At 41.1% G+C, this 11,503-nt stretch overlaps 1 long non-coding RNA gene across 1 annotated transcript in view; it reads right to left on the bottom strand.

Moving 5' to 3' along the window:
* Positions 1–4,072: 4,072 nt before the first annotated feature.
* Positions 4,073–11,503, bottom strand: part of LOC131812615 (uncharacterized) — a 322,153-nt gene continuing 314,722 nt past the window's right edge. The window contains exon 4 of the long non-coding RNA XR_009346419.1: positions 4,073–6,629. This is a non-coding gene — a long non-coding RNA (uncharacterized LOC131812615). The remainder of the gene's footprint in view (positions 6,630–11,503) is intronic.

The raw sequence follows: 11,503 nt of genomic DNA, 5'->3' as shown, positions 1-11,503 counted from the left end.
GGTTGCTTGACCTCTCTGACTCTTATTTTTTCCACTAGAAAACAATATTCATAATGTCCAACTTGTGAAGAGGTTGTAAAAATAACATGGAATTATATACAGTTTGTAATTCCAAAATAAAGATTCAATACCTATTAGTTACATCAACCAGGATTCCTGGCTAAGAAGGTGGTGTTAGAACTCATCTCAGGTGGACAAGCTGAGCATTTTTTAAGCAACTTAGACGTAAGCCCACAAACACCAAATTTTGTATAATTTACACAAAGCTGCTCTGTCAAGGAAATAACCCAAAATGCTCAGAAAAATGTACAAAAGGAATCCCAGCATAGATAGAGCCTGTTCAACCATGGACTCTTCCCTTATCCCAAGGCTGAAAGTGTACATTGAAGGATCAAGAGGGGCTGATACAGCAATGAGCAAATCTTTCTAATACCTTGGTCAGAATGCCTAACATGAGCTCTACGCGTTCTGACTTTATTTTCTCCATTTCTTCTGTGGATGTCAGAGACACATGAAAGGAAAAAGTTTTGGGTTTTTTTTTTTTTTTTTAATAATTTTCACCAAAAAAAAAAAAAAAAAAAAAAAGGCGGGGGGGGGGGGCATCTGTAGTCAAAGCTACAAAAGCAGAATTGAAAGAAAGAAACTGTTTCCTTGTGTCCTTTCCGCTCTTTGCAGAGGACAGCTTTCCGATCCTTGGGCCGCAGCCAGAGTCCGTGTTGTTCAACAAAGCCACACTGCCCTCTGTTGGAAACGTGGCGTACTTGCACTCTGCTGACCAGACCGACCCAAGGATTAACTGCAGCACTTTATTAAGCAAAATTGGTGGAAAATTGTAAGTTTCCTGTCTGGAACTTCCAGAGGCCCATCCCTCCTAGTCAGAACAAAAGAAATGAACAAGAGCCCAGCGACTCCAAGGCTAATGCTACAAAGTCTCTCCCAGATACAACACTGTGGGAGATTTTTCAAAGAAACAAAAGAAGCACATTTTGTGACAACAAAAAGTCCGTCCTTGAAACCTATTTGGTTTGTAGTTTTAACCCTTAGGGCAATTGCCAAAAGTAGCGGACGCCCCTTCCCGATTTTTCTCCCAGGACTGAAAAGGGTCACTTCCCGCTTGCAAATGCACCAAAAATACTCTGCTCAGCTGCTGGCTTTTAAGGACTAAAATGCCTCTGATTAAAGTGTAAAAGCAAGGAACTGGAAGGCTTAGATTTGCCATAATGTCGTCTAGTGTTGCCACTTTAGTGCCTTAAATAGTACAATTTCAAAATGATAGTAAGCGTTTAATTCCTAATAGCACTTTCAAGCCACCCTAAATAGACTCAGAGATACAGTCCCAACCCTAGCCTCTATCGACACCAAGGAGCAAGTGGAAACACGTTTTCGAATACAAAGAAAAAAATGGAGAAGCATTTAACCAAGTCGTAAAGGGACAACCGTAACCTATGGATTCGTGAGCGGAGGCATTCCGTAAACAAAGATAAAATGAAACAGAATGCACGCAGATATCATTCAGATCCTCAAAGAAGCAGACATAGAATGTTCAAGGGAAATATAAAAGAATCTCTCTAGAGAATGGATTTTCAGCTACGTTAAAATCCTCAGTGAGCAATTTGACTGCAGTCATACACTCAATTTTAAAATAAACTCACAGCACGCTTTTTATTATACTGTATGTGTAATGGTAATGTGGATGTCTTCTCAGTTTGTTCAATTGCTTTAACTCCAGGAAGAGCAAGCCAGACTTCCAAATTAGACAACAGCTTTCCACAATGCAATGCGTTGGTAGCCACGGAGTTGGAGTACTCTTCAGGAATTCCAAACAAAATAAATCCACTTGAAAGTCTTAGTTAACAACTAGAATCTAGAATCTGTTTACATAAATGTACATATATATATATATACATATATATATATAATCCGATAATACACCATCTGACCAATTTCAAAAGCATGTTCCTGGAACTCAGCACCATGACTGAAACCACAGCAGAAACCCAGTCAATAAAGGAAGCCAAGAGAATAGACACAGGAAAGCTTGACTTCAGCCTCACATGGGGATGGTCAATGCCAGTTTCTCAGGATTCTTAGCCTGTGAACTTAATTCCACAAATTTGTTTTTTTAGAGATTAATTTTGGCACACTCTTCCATTTAACTTATGGGACTGGGGGTGGGGGTAATTCCATGGATGCATTGTATTGCTTCTAGAATAAACTTCAGTAAAACTTAGAAACCTCATAGCAGTCTTACTCACCAGGTCTTGCCTTACTTTTCCTTCCGCTGGAGTTCATGAAAACCACTCCAACTCTATAGTCCGTAGCGCCAAAAGGAATGTGGTTTCTCTCCAGGAACACAGCCCCCACGCTCCTGTGTGAGCAGACATAGTCAGGGTCTGTTTCTGCCCCAGCTTTATTTATCTCAGAAACAGGCCACCTGAATAAGATTCCTCTTGTTCTAGATAATTAACCAATCCAGAGCCAACTTAAGATCCCACAGAAGTGGTGCCTCTTGTGCACGTGAAACCAGTGTATCTTTGTGTATCTCCATGTGTATCTTTGGCCCTGGATACAAAATAGAATTTAGCCCGGAAAGGCCCTGATTCCCCAGGCCTTCCACTGATGATTTCGAGCCTCAAAGCCCTGCAGTAGCCAGCTTTCAGAGCTGCAAATCCTGTTCTGTTCACCCACAGCCAAAGGGTGGGAAGGCACACTTTCCCTGTATTTTTGCCTCAGGCCCCATCGTAACTTGGCCTTGAAAGCCTCCTGCATTGAAGTTCTGAGGGCCACATCCCTTTGCTTGTTTGGACTTCTTCGGACTCAGTCCATTCACACAATACTCGTGTGGGCCCTTACGCACCTTTATCACAGCCAAGTAGTTTTGTGAAAGCCACTCACTTAAGGTTAATCACCAAGGTCGGGAGATCATGTGACTGCTTTAAAAGCCCTTACCCAGGCCGCAGCAGTTAAAATCAAGCAGCACAACTATAAAACTCCCCCTGGCCTAATAGAAATCTCTGTGAACAGTCAAGGTCACACTGGTTTCCCTCTCCAAAAGCCTTTCTAGAATATATTTTGCTTCCCTAATTTCAAGTCTTTTGTTTTTAGTTCTCACTGTTCTAGTTAGTGTACCAGAAGTAGGAGTCTCTAAGAGGTTCCCAATAAATAGCTCACCTTTTCCTTGCCGGGGTCTGAACAAAGAAATGACAAAAGGGGGTCCAAACAGCTGACTTTTATTACTGATGAAGGCCAAGTTGGAAAATGCAGCGTAGCTTGAGTGCCTCACAGTTTTCCTACTACTGAATTCCCGAATTAAAGAGCTTTCTCCTTCTAGATAGAGGTGCTGGCTTCACCTGCCTCCAAGCATAATATTTTTTCTTCCCAAATTTACCAATGCAACAAGTGATTCCATCTCTCCACAGGCAGAGTGTGTAAGGGAGAAGAGAGAGGATAGAATCTGCTTGGAGAAAATCCATTCTCATGAAAATCAGAGAAGCGGGAGAAGGAAATACCCTTGTCACATGTACTACAATTTGGGAAACTTCTGGTTTTCTGCTGGGAATTTCCGTCCAAATCTCAATGTTTCTCAGGCATGGTCCCTGTCCCACGAATGCTTGGATCTTCAGTGCTCAGCGCTGTGTTTGGTATTCATATATTCACTGATGCCTCCCCTTTAAAGAGATTTAAGAAAACTTTGAAGTGTGAAAAATGACCCCTAAGGACAAGTGGAATTAAAAGAAAAATGAGAATAAGGAAATAAGATGAACCTAGAGAAAATACAGTATGTAGAAATACATAAGCTTCAAAATGAAATTATTTTGAGTTTTTGACACCTGGTTCAAAAAGAACCCACCCCTTCACTCCCCACCCCCGCAACACACACCCTTGCTCATCAGTGTGATAACTGGCATCGCCTAGAAACTTGTAGGTCCAATCTTGTCAAATACCTACGAAGCAGAATATCTTGAAATATGTGGAAAACAGCACTACTGTTGTATCTAGAACAGCGAGTTGTACAGATAGACACCACATTCAGCAGGCCAAATTGAGGAGTCTTTATTAAAAAGCCGTCGGCTGTGAGGGGACTCATGCACTCCAAAATCTCGTAGCCCCGAATGAGCTCAAGGGTACACTTATAAAGACATAAACCACATTCTGTTGCCAGTTTCTAAAATTGCCAATCGCAGTACAGAAGCAAAAATGCTGGGTGAAGCAGACATTTAGGGTAGGGGTACATTTCCTGAAATTGTTATGTCTGGAGTATTTTGCGGTTTTTTAGTTAAGGTTGCAATGACATGGGTATAGTAACATGACTGTGTTACAAAATGCCCACTTTTTATAAAAATGGCATGACTTACACTAAGTCCGTTTCCTAGGTGTCTCTCTACTAACCAGCTCAGTTTGTACATGTAAATATATGACAGAAAGCGAGAACGAGGGGTGAAAGGAGCAAAAGTGAGAGAGAAAGACGGGGAAGACCAGAGAGGTAAACAGGGCCCAGAACACAGAAGCCGCTGAGTTCTTCCCTAAAGCGCTTGAGCTTGATCCATAGACAGTAAAGAGCCATTAAAAGTTTCCTTTGTGGTTGTTATGGTTTGTTTTCTTTGTTGGGTTGGTTGGTTAGTTGGGACTTTTTGTTTGGTTTTTTGAGCAAGGAATAATACAGTGGATCCCTTCAGAATTCCCTCTATAAAATGATAAAGTTGGTTTTGGTGTGTTGTGTGTGCAAATACTTTTATTTCCTTTTTTTTTTTTTTTTTAAGATTTTATTTATTTATTTGACAGAGAGAGTGAGAAACACAAGCAGGCAGAGCAGCAGAGGGAGAGGGAGAAGCCGGCTCCCCACTGAGCAGAGGGCCTGACTCGGGGCTCGATCCCAGGACTCTGGGATCATGACCTGAGCTGAAGGCAGTCGCTTAACCGACTGAGCCACCCAGGCTCCCCAGCAAATACTTTTATTTCTAAATCAACACATTCTTAAAGGTGAAAGAGAATATATAAAATTACTCCGCGGCAACAGGCAACAACCTGGATGGTCTTTCCCCAAATCCTGTGATCCTCTGGCCCTTTCTCTCTCTCTCTCTCTCTCTCTTTTTTTTTTTTTTTTTGGCCCTTTATCTCATTGATCAAGTCACCAGTCCTGAGTCTGCATTCACCTCAGCACAAAGAAACAGTGACAGCCAGTCTAAAGTGTTATTCAAACAATTTTCTTTCACTTCATAATTCCTCAGATACATATTATAAGCCCATAAAATTCAACAGCCCATAAAAATAGAAAGGCCGATTTGATAAAACTCTCTTTTTACCACAACTGCTTCATATTAACCCCCTTCACCTTCCTTCCAGAAGCATTAACAGTGATTTTTAGAACAAACTTTATGTGTGCATTGAAGAATTTTTGGAAACATGAAGACACCTGGGAATAACAAAACATAACAAATGGAAATTATTTTGCCATGATGGTTATTTGCAGGATAAGGCTACTTTGTCTTAGACTGATCATGGAAGACTTGTCCTCACTGCATTTTTGTTGTCTTAAGCAAGAGGCTTAGACCAGTAGCATGTCCCACTAGGATCAGATATGAGTGGGATTTTTTAAATATATTGTAATACTGGTGACTTCAAATAGAGTGTTAAAAGTAAATTTTAAATTCTGATTGATCTTTATTACATGTGACTAATAAACACAATGTAGGACTTTCTACCAAAAGTTTTTCAATCCATCATGAAAAACTTTTCACAAAATCATGTTCTGTGGTACAGTAACGACTAAAATAAATAACTAAAAGACAAGGCATGAAAAAAAAAAAAGACAGGGCATGAAACTATATAAAAAGTATGACCTGAATAATGTACATAAAATACAAAGCACATGTATAATAGTGTTATTTATAGAGATATGCAGAAAATAACAATGGTGAGATTCTGGATAATTTTGATCTCCTGCTTTTATTTTCAATATATTAAAAAATTATCTGTATCAGCAGAGAGTTATTTCTTTTACATTTTAAATAGGAAAGCTGGTCTTCGAAGTTTACTGTGCATACAAATCAGTTTGTGATCTTGTTAAAATGTAGAATCTGATTTACTGGTCAGGGTAGAAACTGAGATTTTTCATTTCTAAAAAACCACCAGATGATGCTAATGTTGCCCATCCGGGAAACACACTATAGGGTCAAGGCCACAGAACTGTCGCTCTCCAAGGTAGCTGCCCCTTAAAGTCATTTGGAGAGTTTTTAAAAATACCAATGTAGGGGTCCCACAGCCAGAGGTTCTAACATAATTGGTCTGGGTGTCAGGATTTGTAAAACTTCTCAGGTGAACCTAATGTGCATCCAGTTTTGAGAACCACTATTACAAAGGTCTGTATTCCAGGAGGCCTGATCCTATTTTACCACATACAGCATTTGTACTCCAGGTAGTTCTTACATTGTTTTTACCTTCTCTGTGATGCGAGGATGTTGGCCTTTCTAGTGTGGGTCTTAAGGGGTTCTTCTCCCAAGCAATGGCTTTTGAGCTCTCCAGAAACAGAGAAGCAACATCGTCGTTCAAAACTGCAGCTTCAACACGGAGTCTTGGGCGTAGAGTCCCGGTGAGTTTCCTGTGTTCACTGGAAACCGAACGCACACTACCTGTGGTAGAGCCAGAATGCCAAAGACACATTACACATTGCAAATACGAAAAGTTCCTTCTGTGTTTCTTGCTTGATATTTAACTTTTATCCCTCAGAAAATATTATTTCTTTCTCGTGCTGTGCTTCAGACCTCGGGTAGGGTAAGCCGCTGAACTCCTCAGCGGCTGACATAGGAAATGAAGGGAGAGCATCAGAGAGTCCCTTTCAATTCTCAATTCTCAGGTTCTGAATTTCTTCCCTTGGCCTCCTCCCCTTCTTCCTAATCCCCCTGGTCCTCGTCCGCATCATCAACCCTGTCATCCTCTCAAATCCTCCTCAAGAGCAGCGGTTCTCAAATTCAGTGTATGTAAAAACCATCAGCAGGGCTTCCTGAAACGTAGATTCGGAGCCCCATCCGCTGCACGTCTGACCCTGTCGGTCTGGTGTAGGGCCTGAAAATATGCATGTCGGACATGTTCCCAAGTGAGGATGATGGGGGTCATCTAGTTCACACTCTGAATCCCAGCGCATGGAGCATTCCCATAAACAAAAGTAGAACAGTGCCGTGGGAAGTAATCAGCAAGCCTGCTGTGGGAAAGAAATGGGCACTTCACTCCAAAACCCACATGGCCTAAAGGATAATAAGGAGATATACATGTGTGTTTTTAGAAAACTCTGCCTGACCTATCTTGCAGATCAATCTACTTGGGAGGAAAATATCTTTGCTTCCACTACATGCACGCAATTTGATATAACTCTAAGAAGAGACTATAGGATTTGTCCCCCTCTCCAAATAAAAACAGGCTGAAATAAAGCAGCATGTTCTCCAATTTGATGAATTCATTGCAAAACAGGCTTGGTCTGGAAAAAGCATGCAAACAAAATCTAACATACAAATGAAATCAATCCAGCAGCACTATAAGTGAAGTTAGAAAACACCTTGTCCAGGAGCGCCTGGGTGGCTCAGTGGGTTAAGCTGCTGCATTCGGCTCAGGTCATGATCTCAGGGTCCTGGGATCGAGTCCCACATGGGGCTCTCTGCTCAGCAGGGAGCCTGCTTCCTCCTCTCTCTCTGCCTGCCTCTCTGCCTACTTGTGATCTCTCTCTGTCAAATAAATAAATAAAATCTTAAAAAAAAAAAAAAAGAAGAAGGAAAGAAAGAAAACACCTTGTCCAACTGCTAGGTCACATACTTCCAGCAAGTGAGGAACGATATCCAAGATCTGACACATTCCTCCTGGATATATGTGATTCGGACCATTTAGATATCAGTGACCTGAGTCCGAAGCTCTCCTAGTGAGGACATCATGATGAAATGCTTTCTTTTTAAATTTTGCCTTTTTCCCATTTCGATGGAGAAGATAGGATGAACTATGTTTAACTAGAGATCAGCAAATCCATCCAGGGACCCTATGTCCCTGGAAGGAAATCTTAAGTACCAATAAGCCCACCATTCCTGGGTGAAATCATTCCTTTGTGTTGACCCACTGAATATACTTGCAAACAACAACACATACATGTATGTAACATAATTTATATATACATGTAGATACATGCATGAGATGACAATATACCGATATACCTACATATTCATATACATATTGTCCTTCTAAGAAACTCATGGAGAGTTGAAAAGAAGATAATCAAGTGTTTTGCTCCTGTTTGCTCGAGAAGAGAAGGTCCTTGCAGATTTTAAGGCTTCCCCAAGAACAGATACCATGTTACCTACATGGGTAACATGGGCAGGGCTGAGTCAGCACCAATCCAACACACACACACACACACACACACACACACTCGCACGCACCCTCCTCTTCCCTGCCACACTTGGCGTTCCGTAAACCTATTTTAAGATCAATGTTATGAATATTCCTCATTAGGCCATTGTCACTGAAACTGTTTTCTTTCTAGAGAATGATTTTGAAATAGCATGAAATCCTCAAAATGGTTTAGATGAAAGAAAAAGGAAGTAGTGTGGAAATAGCTTGGGTCTTTTTATTATATTTTTTTAAAGGAGGATATTAAAATGTTCACCCTGAAGCTTTATCAAATGTTTTGGAGATTCTTTGTACCTTCGTTCAGTAGTTATAAATTTGAGGACTCCATGCTGCTTCTACCATGGGCATTTTTTTCAGCAACTTTATATGAAGAAGAGGGGTTTTTGAGTTCCGTTGTCATGGTAACCCTAGATTCAGGTTGAAAAGCTTTATTGAATGTTTTGGGTATTTCTCCATCACAGCCTTCATTTAATAGATTTTGATGTTCAAATGTTTAAATATACTACTTTATCTCCCCTAGGATTGTTTGGTTATATATATATATATATATATATATATATATATATGCATATATATTGTTTAAATGGAAAAGAAAATATGTTAAATATTATTTTTCTTTCTCGTCCTCTATCCCTGTTGGTACCTAAGATGTTCACTTGTAAAATGCAAAGGAAGATATGCCGATAAAGTCTCCGATACAGGGAAAATAGACGTCCTCTTATTTGTATCTCAAAACAGTATCTCAGTGTATTTTTGGAAAATGCCATCATTCTCCCATATCATTTTCTTTATTCAGAAGGATGGAGATGATACAAGGGCAAGGGACAATGGAGATCAGAGGGGACAATAGGGTGATATGGGAAATCACAGGGTATTAAAAAAATGATCCCAACTGTTTGTCCTTTTTCACAAAGACTCGTCATTGCCTGACATTTCTGAAAACATATTTCTAGAGAATGCATATGTGCCGAGGAGGGTGCATAAGTGTTTCAACATGAAAAGGACTTGGTTGTCGATAGGATAGAATGATACTGGATTAAGCAAAGAATTTAATATGCTTCTGTGCATTGTGGTGCATCTGTGCATCCCCCTTTGGAGGATCAAATATTGGTGCCCACATATTGTGGCCAAGGACCTTGGGGTGGGTCACCTACAGAACACACTTTGGGAAATGCTGCTCAGAGATTTCTACTGTTGTAAATGTGAACAGGACAGAATATACTCCTAGGTGAGTCAGCAAAGGGACACTCAAGTTATGTCTTGCCCTACTCCACACCTGGCAAACACACTTGAAGAGATAAGTCTCTCAGAACAAGATTAGAGTTCATGTGAGGAAAATTATAGACCCCGTGACAATGGGTTCTCCATCTACTAGGTAATAATCTCTACACATGTACCCTGAAGAAACTGACAGCATCAAGTCTCCAAGAAGGAGCTCTGGGAAGGGCAGGACATGGGGTGGCAGAACTGACCCTAGAATTCTGCCCTGAGTATGATTCTAGGGAAGCATACTTAAAGGGCAGGACATATGAGACTGAACTTTGATGGCCTCCCACATGAATGTTGCTGTTTTCCCCACTCACATATTTTAATCTGAATTTAAGCCTCTTATTACCCAGTAGAGTAACTTCAATAATAGGAGCCTAGAGAATAACTCTCAATCAAATATAATTTTCTTTGAAATTTGGAGGAAAAAAAAAATCACTTAGTTTCTCAAACTGAAGCTTCCACCTTTTGGATTATGCTTTGCAAAGACTTAATATTTCTGTTCCGAGTGCACAAACAATCAGAAATCATTAACTGCATCATTTCAATTGTTTTGGACTTCTTATTTTGTATCTGAAACAACTTTGGTGTTGGTGATGATGACCATCAGTATTACTTAACACTTATCCCTCCTCACCCTACATTAGTTTCTCTCTCCCGGCAGGGTTATTTTATGGATACAATCCCAAACAGGAGTTTTGGTGATTCTATCAGCAAAAACAACGAATCTTTTTTAAAGATTTTATTTATTTATTAAAGAGAGAGAGAACGAACAAGGGGTGGGGCAGAGGGAGAGGGAGAAGCAGGCTCCGCATTGAGCAGGGAGCATGATATGGGACTCTATCCCAGGACCCTGAGATCATGACCTGAACTGAAGGCAGAGGATTAACCGACTGAGCCACCCAGGCACCCCGACAACAGTTTTCCTTTACATAACATTTGTTAGCGAGAGACATTCCTCCTAATTTCATCACCAGCATCCTCCTTGCCGTACAAAACATACATAAGTAAATGAATGGGAAAGTTGCTAAAGAAACAGAAAGTGAGGGGTGCCTGGGAGGCTCAGTCGGTTAAGGGTCTGCCTTCGGCTCAGGTCATCATCCCAGGGTCCTGGGATCAAGCCCCACATTGGACCCCCTGCTCAGCAGAGAGCCTGCTTCTCCCCATCCCTCTGCCTGCTGCTCTGCCTACTTGCGCTCTCTGTATCTTTCTCTCTCTCAAATAAATAAATAAAATCTTTAAAAAAAAAAAAAAAAAAAGAAGAAGAAGAAGAAGCAGAAGCAGAAAATGTGTTGTCAGCCTCCTGCTGGTGGCCATCTCATATGATAGCACTGGGGCTTTGTTCAGGAACAAGAAATCTCTCCCAGACAGAATCCATTCCATAACGACATTGTTAGTCGCTGGGTGGCTTCACCGTCTGAAATCTGACTAGGTCAGTCCTCATACCCTCACCATAAAGGTACAGTTTCTCCAAAGCTCATTGATGGGATCGGAAGAGGGCCTGTACTCTCATACTCTCACCACACAGTCTTCATGCCTGACTCCAGGACCGAGAATCAAGGAAGGCAACTCCATGGTTGTGGGTGGTGCAAAAGTCAGATCCTCTTTGCCAGGCCACAGATTCACCTTCCAAAGGCTGTTGAGTGTTGGCCGCTAGCCGCTCACAGCTTTCTCCTTCTCTGGAGAATTTCTCTTGGTTGTAACTGGGCCACCACATTCAGTAATAACCATCCTGGTTTGTCTGACACACTCCCAGGTTCAGCCCTGAAAGTTCTGCACCTCAGAAAACCTCTTCGTCTCCAGCATGCGGAAATGGTTTATCTTTCCCCCCTCCCTCTCCTGGAGACTA

Source organism: Mustela lutreola, chromosome 12, assembly GCF_030435805.1.
Source record: "Mustela lutreola isolate mMusLut2 chromosome 12, mMusLut2.pri, whole genome shotgun sequence".
Classification (NCBI taxonomy): Eukaryota; Metazoa; Chordata; class Mammalia; order Carnivora; family Mustelidae; genus Mustela; species Mustela lutreola.
This window is presented reverse-complemented; position numbering and strand designations above follow the sequence as displayed.